Raw genomic sequence first — 17,132 nt, forward strand, 5'->3', positions numbered from 1 at the left:
GTGCGATGCGTACGCCATGGAAACCAAAACAAACCGAATTACAGCTGCAATACAGAAAGTTAAATTCAAAACTAGCGTTTAAAAAAAAAAAAACCGATTTTCTGGCAATTCCGGATTTCTGGAAGCCGGATATTTGGTCAAGTGCTGTGTTATGGTTATTTTTTGTTTGTTTTTTAGTGGCATGAGTCACAATGGGGCCCGTCAGGTTCCCCAGACGGGCCCCATTGTGACCCATTGTTAAGTTGATTCTGGTCCTACCGCTCTGGAGGACCAGAATCAACTTAACAATGGTTTTTCAGGGTATAATCTGTCCGGATATGAAGACTCCATTGTGGTCCTAGTCAAACTCATGGTAAGAGATGGGGCCCGTCCGACCAGGCCCACAATGGGGGCATGGTCAAACCCATAATGGGCTTGCTAAAAAAAAGGCCCTTCGGGGCTGAATTTTAAAAACAGTCGTTGGTACTCGTTATTCGTTAATATGGAACACGTAATGTGTAACAAATGAACGCAATTAATAATTCGTTCCGTAATTATAATTATCAGTTTCATAATTACACAACTTTAAGAGTATTCAATGAATAAAAATTCAATTGTTTAAGAATCTAAAATTTACCTTTTATCGTTATTACGAAGATTTATAATTTTCAGTTTCCGTTTTTACCAAACGATCCAAACGATAACGGAAGTCGGAGAGTCACGTGAACGAAGATAACCAATCTCGAGGAACGGCGCGAAAATCAAACTTTGCCAGACGATAAATAAATAAATTTAATATATTAAAAAAATAATAATAAACGAGAATTACGGTATTTTTATATTTTATTTTTGTATTTATTATAATTTATTCGTAATTATTTTATGTTATTTTGATACAATTTTCGGAAATTTTGAATGAAGATATTAAAATATACATACCGTATTTTACGGACTATAAGACGAACTTGAATTTTGGAGGCAATTTTTCGAAGAAAAAAGTGCGTCTTATAGTCCGAAAAATACGGTATATATTTTTAAATTAAAGAATAGCGTTATCTACCGGAGGTTCTGCTAACTAATCCTGAAATTTTTGTTCAAAATTCAAATAAAATGAATATTTAATCATTTATATATACATTACTCTTCCTGTCGTTAAATATTTGTCATTTAATGAAATTTTATGGTTTGGTTTTGTTCGATTAGAGCAACGCGACACATGGGCCATCTGCCGAGGGGCAGATCGCTCATGTGTCGCGTTGCCCTAATCTCCCAGAGGTCTTTTATGGAAACTGGCTCCTATTTAGGTATTACTAACGTGAAGAAAACCAGGAAAAGTTTACGTGGTTAGCCCATTGGCCAGAAGTGAACCCACCAATCCATTCACCCACTGGTGGGCTTTCATGCTTAAAGATAGGCGCGCTGACAAATAATTTATGTATACTACAATATATAACTAAATAAGTTTCTATCAGTAAAACCAGACGGAAAAGGTCTCAGTCGGCCACTCTGTGGATTCGTGTTCGAGTCTTGGTAAATCTCAGGAACTTATCGGATATGTCGGGTCCAATCTCTCACTGTCCGGTCTCCTCTATTGTAGGTCTGGCCAAAACTGTGATAGGTATAATTGAAACGATCTTGTATTGCCTCTAGGGAGGAATTTTAAGATGATCAAAAACAGCCGTAAAACAAACTTCAAAATTCAGATTTTCTAAAGCCTCTATTATAATCCGAAAAGAATTACAAAAGGGCATTTAAAATTATTCGGTTCTCCAGATTTGTTCATGGAATGACCACAGATAGCAACGCGTATAACGCATTTTCACGTAGATTCATTAGCGGAGATGCCATAGATGCAGACTATTCAACTGCAAAGGTTCTCAAGCTGACTAGGAGGCCCATTCTGTTAAGAAAGAGAACAAAAGGCTGTGGAACAACGTACAGAATGATAAATTAAAATACAAAATACTGAAAATTGGTAATATCAATATTCAGAGGAGGCCCGAAGAAGATGAAACGTAATCCACCTGGAATTGGGATCTTCAAGAGAGCAGCTACCACGACTGGGAAAGGGCAAGAAGGAGAAGAAAAGCCATTTCCCGGCGCGATAGCAGTAGAGTCACTATTGCAGCATTCTAAGGAGCAGGAACGCCCGTAATTTGGGGCATTTGGGGCGCGTTTTCCCTTTCCGTCTGGGTTGCCCATTTCCTAAAAACCAAAGAAGTCCCAAATTCCATTATTAATTAAGATTCTGAACTCTTAAAACTTTGAGTCAAGTGTATAACATAATTTTTAAAAAGGTTAGTATTAAATGAATTAAAATAGCTTTCATACACTGGGACATAGGCTTAAAATATCGAGAGATTCACGCGAATAGGAGCAAAATTATATTTAAAACGCAATAATAACTTAACATTGGATTTAGCCATTTTGGAAATAAATTCGTCAAATATTATATTACGTATTAATTATCGAATAATTCAGACACTAACTCGTGACACTGCGTTTGGGAAGGATAATACGTGCAGTTGCCTTGAGCTCCAAATCACAGAGGGCGAATTTTCTCCAATTATCTTTTTTTCTTGAGTTAATATATAGGACATTTTCGAAGAAAATAAATGTAATAATAATCCATGTAAGCAAAATCTAAGGATGTAACTCTTTCCTATTGGCTATCGCTCCGCTTCCGTCGAGACGATAGCCAATGGAAAGCGTTATACTTTTTCGTCAAACAATACTTTCAGTCATCACTGTATTTCACTGTTCGTATTGATTTCAATCGTATTCTCACTGATACATTTAAGGCATTAACAGAGTAAACGCATTCCTGAGTTAATACAATTTAATTATACACAAAATGACAATTTAAAACTGACCCCAGTTGTAACAGTTTTTATACGGAGGTAAAATTAACGTTATATTATCGAAGCAAAGTAATAAACACATATTTACAACTGTAGATGGAAAGAGAACCCAGACAGATGATCCCATTATCTAGTCCAATAAAGAAAAAATGTAAACAAACTAAAATAAACAACAGTTTAAACTTTGACCTCTACAAATAACTAACAGAAAATATCGTTCTCTTAGGAAAGGAGAGAGAGTTTTTAATGAAATTACTTCCATTATTAAATCATTAACCACTCGGCCACTTGTGGGCGGTTAACAGATGGCTGCTTGTGTTTATAAATCCAAAAATAATGAATATAACTAGAATTAATTATTGTCCGGTTGTTTACAAAAATTATTTTTCTGTGCTTTTAGTTCAATAATTGTAAACTGTTTCCTCGTTACACGTTATTCTGAGTCGGGTTGATGGAATAAGGTAAAGCAACACTTGGGCGATCTGCCAAGATAGGGGTGTCCACCGGAAGTACTCTTATGGGAAACTTATTACTATTTAGGTGTTAGACACGTAGAAAACCCGGGAAAATCTATGTGGCCAGCCTATACAGGGGCAAACCCGCGAATAGTATTCAGTGGGATATATTAAAATTAAATTTTAAAAATTCGTTAAGTAGGAGAATAAATAAAGTTTTAATTTTGGAAATACTTAAAACACTTACGATTAATTTTTCGATCATAAATTTAATCAGAAAGTAGATTATGAAGTGTTTTCAATGAGAAGAAGTAGAGTGATGGGATAAGGCAACGTTAAAGTTGAGGGAACCTTGCCTTTCGAGAGGACTTTCACTTTGGGGGAACTGGGTCCAATTTACGAATTAAACACGAAGAAATAAGAAATAATTCACGCGGCCAACAACCCATTGATCAGATGCAAACCCCCGACTATTGTTCAGTGTTATATCACTTGGTGGGAGCATGAATGACGTCCATAATTTATAAATATTTTTTATTTAAAAAAAAACATTAATTTCCTATATTTTCTTATAATATACACATTCAAATAATACTTTTTCATTTTCTGGATGACTTCGTCAAGTGAGAAATTCGCAAATTTAATTAGAATATAAAATATTACCTACATTCAGAATTCAATAGAATATGATATTATTTGCATGTATAAAATGCCATCAAAATTTAATTTAGTTTAATAAAAATCTCACTTTTTATTTTCTATAAGAAGTTATTAAAACCGGGATACTATTCTCTCATATCACAATTCAATATCTGATTCTGAAATTTAAAAAAAAAAAAGATATAATAAACATTTTTAATCTCATAAATTGTAGAAAAATTCAATATTATAGTGATAAAATATTTATATAAAATTATTTATTGTGACGTCGGGGTGCAATTTTTAATCATCTTTCAATTTATAATCATTAAATCATGTGAATTCCGGTGCAGACCGGAAATACGTGTACGGTTAATCGGAGTCTCTAACCCCTAATTTTTCCGTGTATTGTTCGGATTTTAGTGGCGCCTTGCCCCTGTAAATCGTACTTCTCCTGATAACAATCGAGTCATGCCGGTCATCTATCTGTAGAAAATGTTGCATTTAAATCACTTAACTTCCGGTCTGTCCCAGAAGTTCGTATCGAAAATCGTATATAGTTAGCCTTTCCACATCCGGTCTTGATTTTCGTCTATCTAACGCCGTTCTCGAGATTAACGAAGGACAGTGAAACATACAGGTCTTTAATTTAAATATTGCAGCCAAATAATGTAATAAAATAGATATAGAGTAGAATTAATTTAATTGTATAAAAATATTTTTTCTAATTTATTTGACAGATTTAAAACGTTCGAGCATCTTAGAATAGAAGTTGATTGGCACTAGACAGATTGAAGGATGAAGACGACACGACACACTTTTCCATCTTTTCATCTACAAAATATATTTTTGCTTTCACCTGGAAGGTTGTACTTTTGTACTTTCTTTACTTTCTTTATTGAATCAGGAACTGAATAGGTTGATGGAAGTCTTATCGAGTTAGATTCAAAGTTTTCTCAGTCTAAGCTTTCATCACCTCCTTTTCTGTTTCTTCATCTCGTCTTTATATTCATGTCTTTTTCTATATATATATATATATATATTAAAATGGAATTTGACAAATAAAATTTAATTTTTTTATTCGTGTTCAGTTTAAATTTTTACGTTTTTTATATCTTCATACCTGGACTAGCTACTAAACATAGGTAACTCTAAGAACATATTTAGGGTTTTTTCTACGTGTATTAACACTTTGAAAAATTTGTGTTAATTACCGATATTCTGTTCTAAAAATATATGAATATGTTAAAAGCATTATCAAAATCATAATCAATCGTTCGGCCACAATTTAAAAATTTGTAGACCTATAAAGTCCTACTGGCTGTCTGTCTGTCCTTCCTTAATCTCGAGAAAAGAATTAGATAGATCAAAATCGAGACCAGATATGGAAACCGTAGAAGAAGGAGGTTCTCTATTCACTATATACGAACTTCCGGTGCAAACCGGAAATCATATGATTTCAATTCAAAAGTTTTTCCCCCGAAAGAAGTTAGATAGATGACCGGCACGACTGTATTGTTAAAGAAAAGGAATAATATACAGGGGAAACCACTACTAATTTTAGGTGGAGAACATATATTTTAAATTAAATAAAACCAATACTTTTAGTGTGGAGGAATACTTCAATCCCGTCGTTACTGTTGAGCTGGACACTGCTTCCACTACTGGTATGCTAGTCTGAGCAGTGATCTTATAGTAGTTCTGGAACGTTGACGAAACAGGGAATCCTACGCCCTCATGTGTTTCCTTTGTGGCAGAACTGCAAACAGCCATTTTCCACCAAGATAATAAATGGTCAATTGCACACAGCTAGGATTTCATAGAAATGTCGTCGTCAGGTTGCCACATTTCAATGGCCTGCCCGATCTCCAGATTCATTGCCCATCGAGCATTTGTGGGACCAAATGTGGCGCCAGCTTCGGCCATCTGTGAGTATGACAGATCTAGAGCAACAGTTGCAACATCTGTAAGAAAATCTATTGCCGGATAGTGTACAGTGCCTCTAAGACTCCATACCCGCCACACGTATCCAAGCAAGAAGAGATCTTACAAGGTACCGTTGTGACACAGGAAGTTGTACCATTGTGGCACAGAAAATTGTCCCTTTGCTATGACATTGTAATCACTTATTTCCATTGCCATTACGTTTGCATTAATAAAGTTTCATTTAGTTTCATTTAATTCCAACGTCTCTTTAATGTGTAATTTCTTTTGTCAATGAATGTAATTACTTTCAATTGTAATTTTATTTTATCTCTCCATTAAATTTAATTTTTGCATAAATTTCTGTTAATTTCCACAGTTTCTTCTTCTATTACTGTATTTTTTATTACATAAAAAAGAGAAAAAAATTAATCGATTTAATGGGAAAAGAAAGTAAATTTTGAAGATGAAAGAATCCAATTAAAATTTAAATTCAAAAATATATATTTTTTTTCTTAAATTTAACGTTTTAAATATTCCTTATCAGCAAGCAGCAAATGCATGATAAAGTTCACTCGTGCGTGAATTATCAAAACTTTTTAAAATTTAATATACCATTTAATATTAATGTTATATAAGATGTTTATTTTTAAATTTATAACATAATATTTATATAAATGCTTTAAGTAAATATTAAATATTTTAAACACTTCAAAATATTTTTATTATTATTGACAAAATAAAATATGAATTTTTTTAATAAAAAATCAAATAGGATTTTACTCTTATAAATAACTAAATATATACAAAGGACTTAAAGTCTCCATATGTAAACAAAGGATTAAAATTATGCATTCATTTATAAGTTACAGAATATGAGTGCTATTTGAGTGAACACGTCTGATATTAATTGTGCCAATGCACAAGTATGATGGTCCTCTAAGTTAGTATGACCAAAGAAACAGGACCCCACTCCAAAAATGTAGGACACGAAGAGACAATGTACGACAACGTTTTTCCAGTAAGCAACACTAAACACTAGTGTGATTTACACTGTAAATTAACACATCTATTGTAAACTTTAATTATTTACTAGCCTTCCACCATTTAACTTAGAAATAGAGAGATTCCTAAAATGCGGGCCATTCGCGTTAATTTGAAAATTCCTACACCGGACAAAAGACTGAAATATCCGGGAAAAAAGGATGCTTAATCATCCTACTTCGGGTAAACTTTTCAAATACTTTCTATTTCAAATATACCTCGTAAAGTAAAATTTTCCATAAAATATAAAGAATTTTGAAGTGTCTATCACGCTCTATATTATAAACATTATTTACGGTTAATTATGCTTAAAAGTAATTCTTTTTATATTCGTAATCCGCCATTTTAAATTCTATATTAAATACTAAATAAATTCCTATTTAATTTTAAAGCAATGATAAAAAAATTTTATATAAAGTAAATTTCGTTACAGGTTGTTGAATTTTTTCAAAATTATTCAGATATTTACTTTATACAAATTAAAATTCGTATTTTACGCGACTTTCTGGGATCTGTTTGTTTCTTTTCCTTCAAAAAACACAAACAGTTTTTGTTAGAAATCCCCAAAACCGGTTAATTTTTTTTATATTTTTGCTAGCCAATCAGACTCGTTGACAGTTATATCTGTTTCGAGGAGATAGAAACACAGGCACAAAAATCATTCCGTAAGCAAAAGATCAATTACAGAACACGAAGCAACTAACTAAAGTTACTAGTTTAAAGTAAAAACAAAGCTAACAAAACTATATTTATATGTATATATATATATATATTTCTTTTTCATTTATTCAATAGGAATGTGTCTTTAAGAGGTTTTTCTTTGTCTGTTCTCAGACTGTAAGAAATGCATGTTTTTTATTTTCTTTATTTATCTATAAGATACAACTCTTTAAAATACTTAAAATGGGCTGCAATTACGGTGCATCAGCTAAATTTTGCATTAATTAAGTTTTGAATCAGTTAAGGTGCATAAATTAAGTGTTATCAGTTAGTGTTATACATAAGTAGCGACACTTAATTTGCAATACCTTAACTTTAAATGACCCGCATCGATATTTAATACATCCTTCCTATGGAGGAAAACATTTAATTTTGATATTCCCTGTTAATATTTGTATTTTATGTCTTAGAATTATTCTGTTTTAAATTATTTTCGTTTATTCTTCTTCTCTTTTTAACATAATCTACAATGAAAATTCGTGATATATCTAACATTTTCTACAAGTTTTTTTTTGTTTTGTTTTTTATTTGGATCCCACGAAACTAATTCTTAATCCTTGATTCTCAACATAATAAGCTATTTATATTCCTTTTTTCTTTACTCGTAATTCCACTCTTAATACCGAAATAATTTATTTTCAGTTTTTATCTATTGTTATATTTAAAAATTCTATTCTATAAACATGCATATAAGTCCACATGAATATTACATTTTATTACTGCTTGTTTGTGTTATATAATGCCTCGCATTTATTTCTTCCAAAGTTTTAAAAAATAAAAATAAAAACCTTTTCTATATATTTTTTAAATTAATATATTTAGTAATATAAGTATAAATAATATGAATAACGAGAAACGTATGAAGTCTGTCCCAAAAGTCAGTTAACAGGTATAAAGACTAAATTTGTGCCAATAAACAAATTCAAATTGTCGAATTGCTGGCAAAAACCACGGTTAAGTGACTTTTGAAACGACCCGTATATATGTTATTAAGCAACTTAAAATATATCGAAATTTTGTTAAAGCATAGACAAAAGCGGATCAAGAGCACAGTTTTGGAGTCCCTCCAAGCTGTCCAAACTTCAAAAAAATTATATAAAATATTAATTCAATACGGCCAAAGTCTAAAAATGTCATTTTTTAATTCAGTTTTTAAAGTTTGAAAAATCCAGAAACGAGTTGCGTAAATTTCCGGGCAAAAAAATCTTAGATTGTGTGTAGCGCCATCTGTTATGATAATTTATTCTAAAATTTTTATATTATTATAAAATGGCCAAAAGCTTAATTTATAAGTTTTACATATAATATATATATAGAGAGAGTCGTGGCGATCACCTAACACCTTTCGGGGAGGGGGGAATTTTCGAATAAAATAACGTAACTTCCGGTTTGAAGTTCGTGTATCGTGAAGTTCGAAATCGGAGCCTCCTTCCTCTAAGGTTTCCATATCTGGTCTCGATTTTAATCTATCTAACTCATTTCTCGAGAATGAGGAAGGACAGACAGACACCAGTGGGAATTTATAGATCTACAACTTTTTCACATTGCAGCTCAATTACTTAACATTATTATTAGAGTTCAACAGCGGCCGAGTAAATGAAAACACCTGTAGTTGGTGGCTAGTTCGCGCTTCATCGATGTGCCAACCACGTGGAGTTTCCCAGATTTTCTTCAAAAGTCAGTTAACTACTGTAAACGCTAAATTGATACTTTATTTAACTTTAATAACAGTACTTTTACTTATACAATTCTCTCGCTATAGTGACCACTCGATATAGTGAACGATCTTGCTGCTCCTCTCCATTCTTTATATGGTGAATGATTTAGCCCTTTGACAGTTCATTATATCGACAGTCCCCATTGTATATACAGTAATAAAATTTACGACACGAACCGAATTTTCTTATTTTATTTTCGAGATTTATACGGAATTATCATTATTATATCGATTTTTTCCGATAGTTTCGGATGTGCGTGATCCCCAATCCCAAAGGTGCACTTGAACTTCGTTACGACTTTATCAGGAAAGGAAAGAAATTCCAGTTATAAAACTTTTTCAATAGAAATCAATAAAATCTTCAATGATTTCTAATAAAACAGATCTTTACGACAATATTCAGTTACGGACAGATGTTTTGAAGTTCTTTTCCTTTTTATATATTTGTAACAAGCGATTCAATTATATACTAGTATATATCAAATATTAAATTTATAGATAAGTACTCGACTTACTCAGTCGAATTTTTAAGTTTATTTACTCATATACTTTTATAAACATTAAATAATATTACAATATATATTATAATAGAATATATATAATATAATATGGGTACATCATGGGCGCATTTCGGGCAATTTCGGGGACCGAGGCAAATCACATATCCGGCGCCCCAGATTCTATGTTAATTACAAACAAATGCTACCGGTTCATTTGGGGCCTCCAAGGTCGGTGACCGGGGCACGTGCCCACTTTCCCCTTTAGTTACGCCTGTGGGGGAGAAAGCTTGGAAACGAACAGAGGCACCCGCAGACTATAAAAAGAGGGCACGTGCCCTTATAAGCCATAAAAAACGGCATTATACATTATGCAAGAAGCTTCAAACTATGATTCAACGTCGTATCAGAGCTCCCAAAAGGTGACGCTGTGATACTCTGCAACGTTGTATCAAAGCGCCACTTTGAAAACGAGGAATGTTGTTTTGATTAACATACGACGAACAAATGACAGTATAAAAACAGTTGCATGGGACCATGGCGTCGGCAGAAGGGAGATAAACGGGCTTGGGATGGAGTAAAAAATTCCACAATTTAGAATCGTAATTGGACTGTATGTAGCCTTACTCCCTCGATCACCTTTTTCTGTCTTTTTGTATCGACGTAATATTCTATTCTATAATCTACTTGTGAAAAAAACCCAAAAAATTAACATTTAAAACATCGATAATCTGCCTGTTTGTCTGTCCTTTCTTAATCTCGACAATGGAGTTAGATAAAAGTCGAGACCAGATATAGAAAGCTTGGGGCGAAAGGTCCCAATTGACTACATACGAATTTTCGGTGTGGAATGGAAGTTACGTAACTTTCTAAATAAAAAGATGGTAGCCAGGCATTGTGACGGTGCCACAATAGTTACTCGTTAATGTTTTATTGTTCTCGAAACTGACATTTCAAAGATTTTTCATCTCACAGTGAAAAATTCGTTTCCGTGTTCAACGAGAGTAGAGCAAGAGTGCAATTACCCCTTCAATCTACGAAAATTAAACACCACAAATAGAAAAGTTAATGCTAGAGAGAATCTTTTATTTAATTCCATCAAAAATTATTTGACACAAAGTTAATTAATTCGAATTTACAATACATAATCGAAATATTTCAAACAATGAATAATAATGTGCTTTATCATTATTGTTTAATAAAAATCGATTAACAATGAAATTGTTTTATCAATTATTCGAGAAATATCACAATTATTCAGGGTACAGTGATATTTCGGCTCTACATTATCGAAGATGAATCATACACGGCAATCAAACTAAGGAGAATCAAATCAAGGAGATTCTGATCATGTTGGAATGAGACCATGATCCCAATGAAGGTTTTCCCTGTATCTTAACTCACTGTCCATCATTCTTTTCTGCATTTATCATAATTTGTGATTGTAAGCCAATGAGGGAGCTTCCTCCTCGTCAATCGAAGGTACAGACTCTGACAAATTATGTAACAAACGTGTTGGATTGGAGCAGCATTTCTCACTAGTCATTCGATGATTTTAGTTTTTGGATTCGCCACAAGTCCAGCTTAAAAGTAGTTCTGTGATCTTCACCATTCATTCCTTAATTATAGGATTAATGCTTCTTGTCTAGGTTTTCTTGTAATAATTAGTTAATAGGCTAACTGATTCGCCTAATAACTAATTATCCCAAATTTTAGTTTTCAGATTTATTACAGGATTTCTCGTCTACAGTAGAACATGGACTCTATATTCGCAGATGAATTGTGTGTATTACGTAAGTTATGGCTAACAAATCGATTGTGGCGTCATTTTTTTCCAAATGATACGGGCTGTTGTCATGCGAAAATTATTTGAACTCTCGTAGAAATACGGGAGTTGTACAGAAGTAATGCAAAAGTGAACAGAACTTTTTTATTAACTGATGCAAGGCGTTTAAATTACGCACATTGGTAGAGTAACTCCTCCTCTATAGTAAGCCTTCTTCTTCATTACAGGTAAACGGGAATTATAAGAAGACCCAATGTGTCATTATTGATTTCTTGAGAAAGGAAGGGTGCAGGCTGTCCGATATCCACAGAAGGCACACAGAACGTTTGCGGAAATGACACCTGTAACAAGAGCAATGTACACAGAAAGATGAAAAAATTTGAACAAAGCCATTATCAGATGGGGGAAAAGTATCTCATTGGCATAAAACGCTTTCGTCAGATCAGAGCAGACTTTTTCTCTTTTCCAACTGCCTTGGTACCCACTTTGCACCCTTAATTTTCTGTATGGCATTGTGACCATAGTTCAGCTGTGCAGCAAGCTCAAAGATTGTGTCTCGTCTCAGCACGAATCACGATTCGTGTCAAATGTCGCAGTTGATAGTCTCCCACTGTATTGCTTTACCAAAAAAGGTGACCTCGTTCAAGGCTACTGTGGAATACATAAATATAACTATGTATTATTATTATGCCTCTGTGTCCTTTTTTAACTTAATTTAAAATAACTATGTTTTGCAGCATAATTTTATAAGAATGGATTAATGTAAATGAATAAGGCTATAGCAGTTTTGCCTCTTAAAGTAGATCACACCTCACCATAAATTAGCTATACCTATCGATCAAAATGAGAAGATTCAGTTTGAGTTTTGTATTATAATAGTAATGAACATTCCGATTGTATGAATTAGGAGAGGTGCAACTATACGTGATGGTCAACATGCTGAGTTACACTTATTCCACTTCCACATGGTGAGTTCTGGGTTGTCATTCGTCGAAAAAAAGACGAAAGGCAAGCGAAGAGTTGTGTACCTAACTCTTCGAGTTCATACAATTTTATTTATCCTACAATTGGAAATTCGAACGGAAGTTGATTCAGGAGGAACTGGCGTCAACTGCTGCTCTCAGGGATAAGAGTTCGAATTCGAGCAGGATACTCAAAAATTTTCGGATACATTGAGTTCTCTTCGTCACCATTCGAGCGTTTCTATAGTGGGCTTGGTGAAACCTATGACTAACAGGGGATAAGGACCACAAACAGTATGTATGCCTCGTTTTTTGGCTCCACTCATTCATTCTAAGCATGGGATAATCAGTTTGTCCTTAGTCTATCGTATTGTCTTGCTCTATAGACTTGTATTTCTCATATTTTGGCTCCAAAAAATGTGCGATGGAATAATTTTCTAAAACAGTAAATTCAATACGGGCGATGCGCTTTCTAACTTACAATTGAGAAAGTTCAACTGGCTTTAAATTAAACTAGAAAATCCTTATTTGGAAGATTAATTTGTCAACTACACAACTTTCTTAATGCGGATTAAATTGTTCGATCCGGAATCGAATTTCAATCCTACAGTTTAATCTGGACGAATCTTTCTGGATCGATTTGCACGCTTAAGTGACAAATTTCCAAGTCAAAACCTATATTTATATGTTTAACAATCGTGTTAAATATGGAATTTTGATGGAACAGAATGTTTTTTGATTGAATATTTTGCATTTTATTTTATTTTATTTTTATCTCGTTTGAAGGCGAAAACAGACCATTAACGAAATAATTGATCGTTCCTTACCGGAATTCGATTTTAACGTACATTCTTTCCATCGAATTTTTAAAGGAAAAACTCTCATTTACTTCAATTTTTTTAAAATTTTTAAATATACCATGTAAATTACTTAAGAAAAGCGTCCATTTGTCTGCCCGACTGACTCGAAACAAACGAAAATCGTATTAAAGTTACGTTAAAGCATCAAGTTTCGATGAATCTCGACGCCTTTTTTTCTGTTTTCTTTTTAAATTCGTCTGTTGGTCTGTGCAATTACTTGTAGGCCATTTTAAACTATGCGTTTCGTTGATTTAAACAGTATTAATTATTTTTAAACTTTCATTAAGTGTATAATGTAGACTCTTGATACAGTGCCTACTCGATATAGTAAACCTTAACCATTCATTATACCAAGGGCTCATTATAAACAGTAGCAAACATCAACGACATTGTTTTCTACATCGAATATTCACTATATCGGGTGGTCACTACATCGATAATCCGTGTAATGAACTCGATACGCCGACTTACAATAGCTCAGTTGTTTTGAGTTGAAACAGCGAACTATCGATAGTGATTTGTTCCTGCCTGTCTGTTTGTCTGCCTCGCGGAAAACAACTAAACACTGTTTTTCGATCGATTTTAACACCCATATAGATACTTAGGCCTACGATTTCTCGAATTGAATCACAATACTAGCGATACACTTAGAGGAATTTTCAATTAACACGATAAACAAATTAAGATAAATATAATTAAGAGGCTAAATGGAAATGGCTTAATTTTATTTAATAATTGAAACTTCGATTAATTACGAATTAATGATGCAATTCGGGATAAATCGAATTAATTGTTAAATGATGATAACGCTTCAAAGAAATTCACCCTAGCTACAAGTGAGTTAACAAAATACACGCGTAACCACGTTTAAACCGTAACCATACGTTACGATTATAATTAAATAAATGCAAGGGTGCTCTATGGATGGAAAAGGGTTTGTTTCAAGGGTACTCTATAAATGGAAAAGGGTTTCAAGATGGTTCTCTACGAATGGGGGAAGATTAAAGTAACATTCTACGAATGGAAAAACGATTTAACTAAACAGCTAGTAATGAAGTAAGACTTTCCGAGGTCCCCAGGCATAGAAGATTGGGAGTCCCTGTGTATAATCTTGAGGCATAATAAACTAATAAGGATCTAATTGTAATTATAGAATTACAACAGTAAAACTGTTTTATATTCATTCCAATTTCGGGCCCCACTAGGCATGCGATACACAGACCTAGTGGGGAATGCCCAACACAGAAAACAACCACTAAACTAGTCAAACTTTATTTAAATCATCTTAGAAACTCTTATAACAGCATAATTTTACAAGAAATTTTGCACATTATCCTCATTTTTGGGGGGTTAATTTAAGAGCCAAGCAAACAGGAAACCAGAGCAAATCTACATTTAATAAAATTTAATACAATAAATAAATACACGTATTATTTATACAGGAATTTCCTAGATTACAGTAAACATTGATATCTTAAGTTTAATATAAGGCATGTATAGATAGTTGCTATAGGATTGTATATCTATATATAGAAAATAAAATGAAGATAAAACCGATTACATGATTTCCCTTGGTATGTGTATCGATACGTAAATATAAGACAATTTTATTCTATCTAACACACAAAAAAGGTCATTTTTTTCAGTTAAAAATCGACTTAAATTACCTTTAAAAATTGATTTTACCTCAGAATTATATTAACTTCGTCCCTGTTTATGTCTTCAGCACTCGACACTACAGAAAAAACGTCACCATCTGTGACAACTGTTGAAGTTTGACGTCACCAGTTTAATTATATGCAAATTATATACATGGAAGTATTAAGTTAAGCTTTCATAAATTAATTAAGGCGGGGTTTTGGTTGTGTAAAAAGTTGATAAAATACAATTAAACCCTCTTCTAAGCGCGTTTATTTGATATTTAAGTTAATAAATATTATTAAAAATACAGATATTTTTTCTTCTACCCCCCCTTTTTTTTCCTTATCTCTTGGCGAATGGTGAGTATTCTCGTGACATCAGGAAATTAAAGCTAGTACTTATGTTTATTAGTCCTAGATGGCGCCACATATTTTTCTTGCTGAAATACTTTATTTTTTTACGTTTTTATATATTAAAATGTTTATGCAATTTCATATATTTAAGTTATGATTATATAAATATATGTTTTAGAATTTTTAAATATATTTTTATACATTTAATAAAGAAATATAATACGATCCTCTGAACAATAGCCACTGATGGGATCTTAAAAAATGCTCGTTATTCGGAGTGGCTGCTGTTTGAAGGTTATTTTGTATACAGTTCTTTTTAAAAAATCCCGAGAAAATAGCCAGTTTAAAGGTGGCCACCAATAACAGGTGGAAGTATTGGAGGTTCGATTGTACAGTATATGGATTTTTACAGCACCTGTATCATCTACAATAAAAATTCCTCTTCTTTATCATCATCTATCGAGAATGTAAACAATTTTTTAATCATTGTTCTAAGAATTTAAAACCTGTGACCTAATTTTTATTTAATATAGTCTAAAATTTTAAATTAAAAATACAAAAAAGTAGTTTTATTCCTCTTTTTATCTCAATTTTAAACCACAATTTTGGCGATCAAAGGAATACGCGAAGATTTTTATTTATTTTTTATAATTTTTAACACAATTTCGACTTTTCGGGAGACCTTTTGTCTTACTGGCTGAAACATGTCGAAAATGGCTGAAACATGTCATTGGATTCACATCCAATGACATGTTTCAGCCATTATCGACATACGGGCCTTCAGTTCTTCCATACTCCCCGCTAACAGCAGTATGTCTACAACTATTGGCACAAGCTCTCTTTCTCACTCTCACTCTTCTAGCTCTCCTCATATATGTATCCATGTATACATTAATTAAATACCCAATCAGACATCAAACATCTTTGGCTTGGGCCCTTCTCAATACTAAATCATTCAAACATTTTGTCATCTACCTGCAGACATCTTGCATATCCTTACATCCTGCAAATTTCTCCTTAACTTGCAGAAAGATTGGGTTGAATACAGCGGCTGATCAAGTCAAGTAGGGACCCCGAGTGGAGAGTCAACAATTATACCATAATAAGTCGCAGATTTGATTTTTTTCAATTATTTCCGCTCTTACTTGATTACCAATAAGACCTACTAATTCGTCAAAAGTATTATTATAAGATAAGTAATTTACATTTCCTCATCCTTGGTTGGCATATTTTTGTAGATGTAACTACAAGAACTCATCGTATTCGCTTAGGTATTCCAAGCAAATAATTTCCTTTCCTATTAGCATCTTTGACTTCATCGTGACTCCTAAACCCTAATTATAAGCGATTCAATAATGTTATTACAGTTCTTCTCAACACATCTCTCCAGTAACATTCTTCTTTTTCCTTTTTCTGTAATAGTTGAGTATAAATTCTATTGAATTTTGTTGATATTTTATACATAGTAGTACATAGTACACATGGCTGATATGTGTTCTTTTGAAACTTTGTGGTCCGATAAAATAACAATAATTAATCTCCAATTTTGCAAACCAGTTATTAATTTAGATTTTGATGTTGGAAAGAGAGTGCGAAAATAACAGTAAACACTTTCGCTTGTTTCTGAAAATATCAGCCAATTTCTCTTTTCCATAATTTTATTTGATTTCTTTCTATGAAAATGATCGTAAGAAA

The 17,132-nt window shown here is 32.8% G+C and overlaps 1 protein-coding gene across 4 annotated transcripts in view; it reads right to left on the bottom strand.

Moving 5' to 3' along the window:
• LOC136982259 (serine/threonine-protein phosphatase with EF-hands pef-1-like) overlaps nt 1-15,148 on the bottom strand; it is a 101,142-nt gene extending 85,994 nt beyond the window's left edge. Inside the window, exon 1 of one of the 4 annotated variants that reach the window (XM_067278730.1) lies at nt 15,130-15,148. The gene's annotated coding sequence lies outside the window, so the exon portion shown is untranslated. Of the gene's footprint in view, nt 1-616; nt 730-4,043; nt 4,114-15,110 lie in introns of those variants that run through there. The other 3 variants (XM_067278731.1, XM_067278729.1, XM_067278728.1) reach the window with 3 other exon arrangements.
• Nucleotides 15,149-17,132: the final 1,984 nt, after the last annotated feature.

The sequence above is a fragment of the Centruroides vittatus genome, unplaced genomic scaffold (assembly GCF_030686945.1).
Source record: "Centruroides vittatus isolate TY-2023 unplaced genomic scaffold, ASM3068694v2 contig_817, whole genome shotgun sequence".
Classification (NCBI taxonomy): domain Eukaryota; kingdom Metazoa; phylum Arthropoda; class Arachnida; order Scorpiones; family Buthidae; genus Centruroides; species Centruroides vittatus.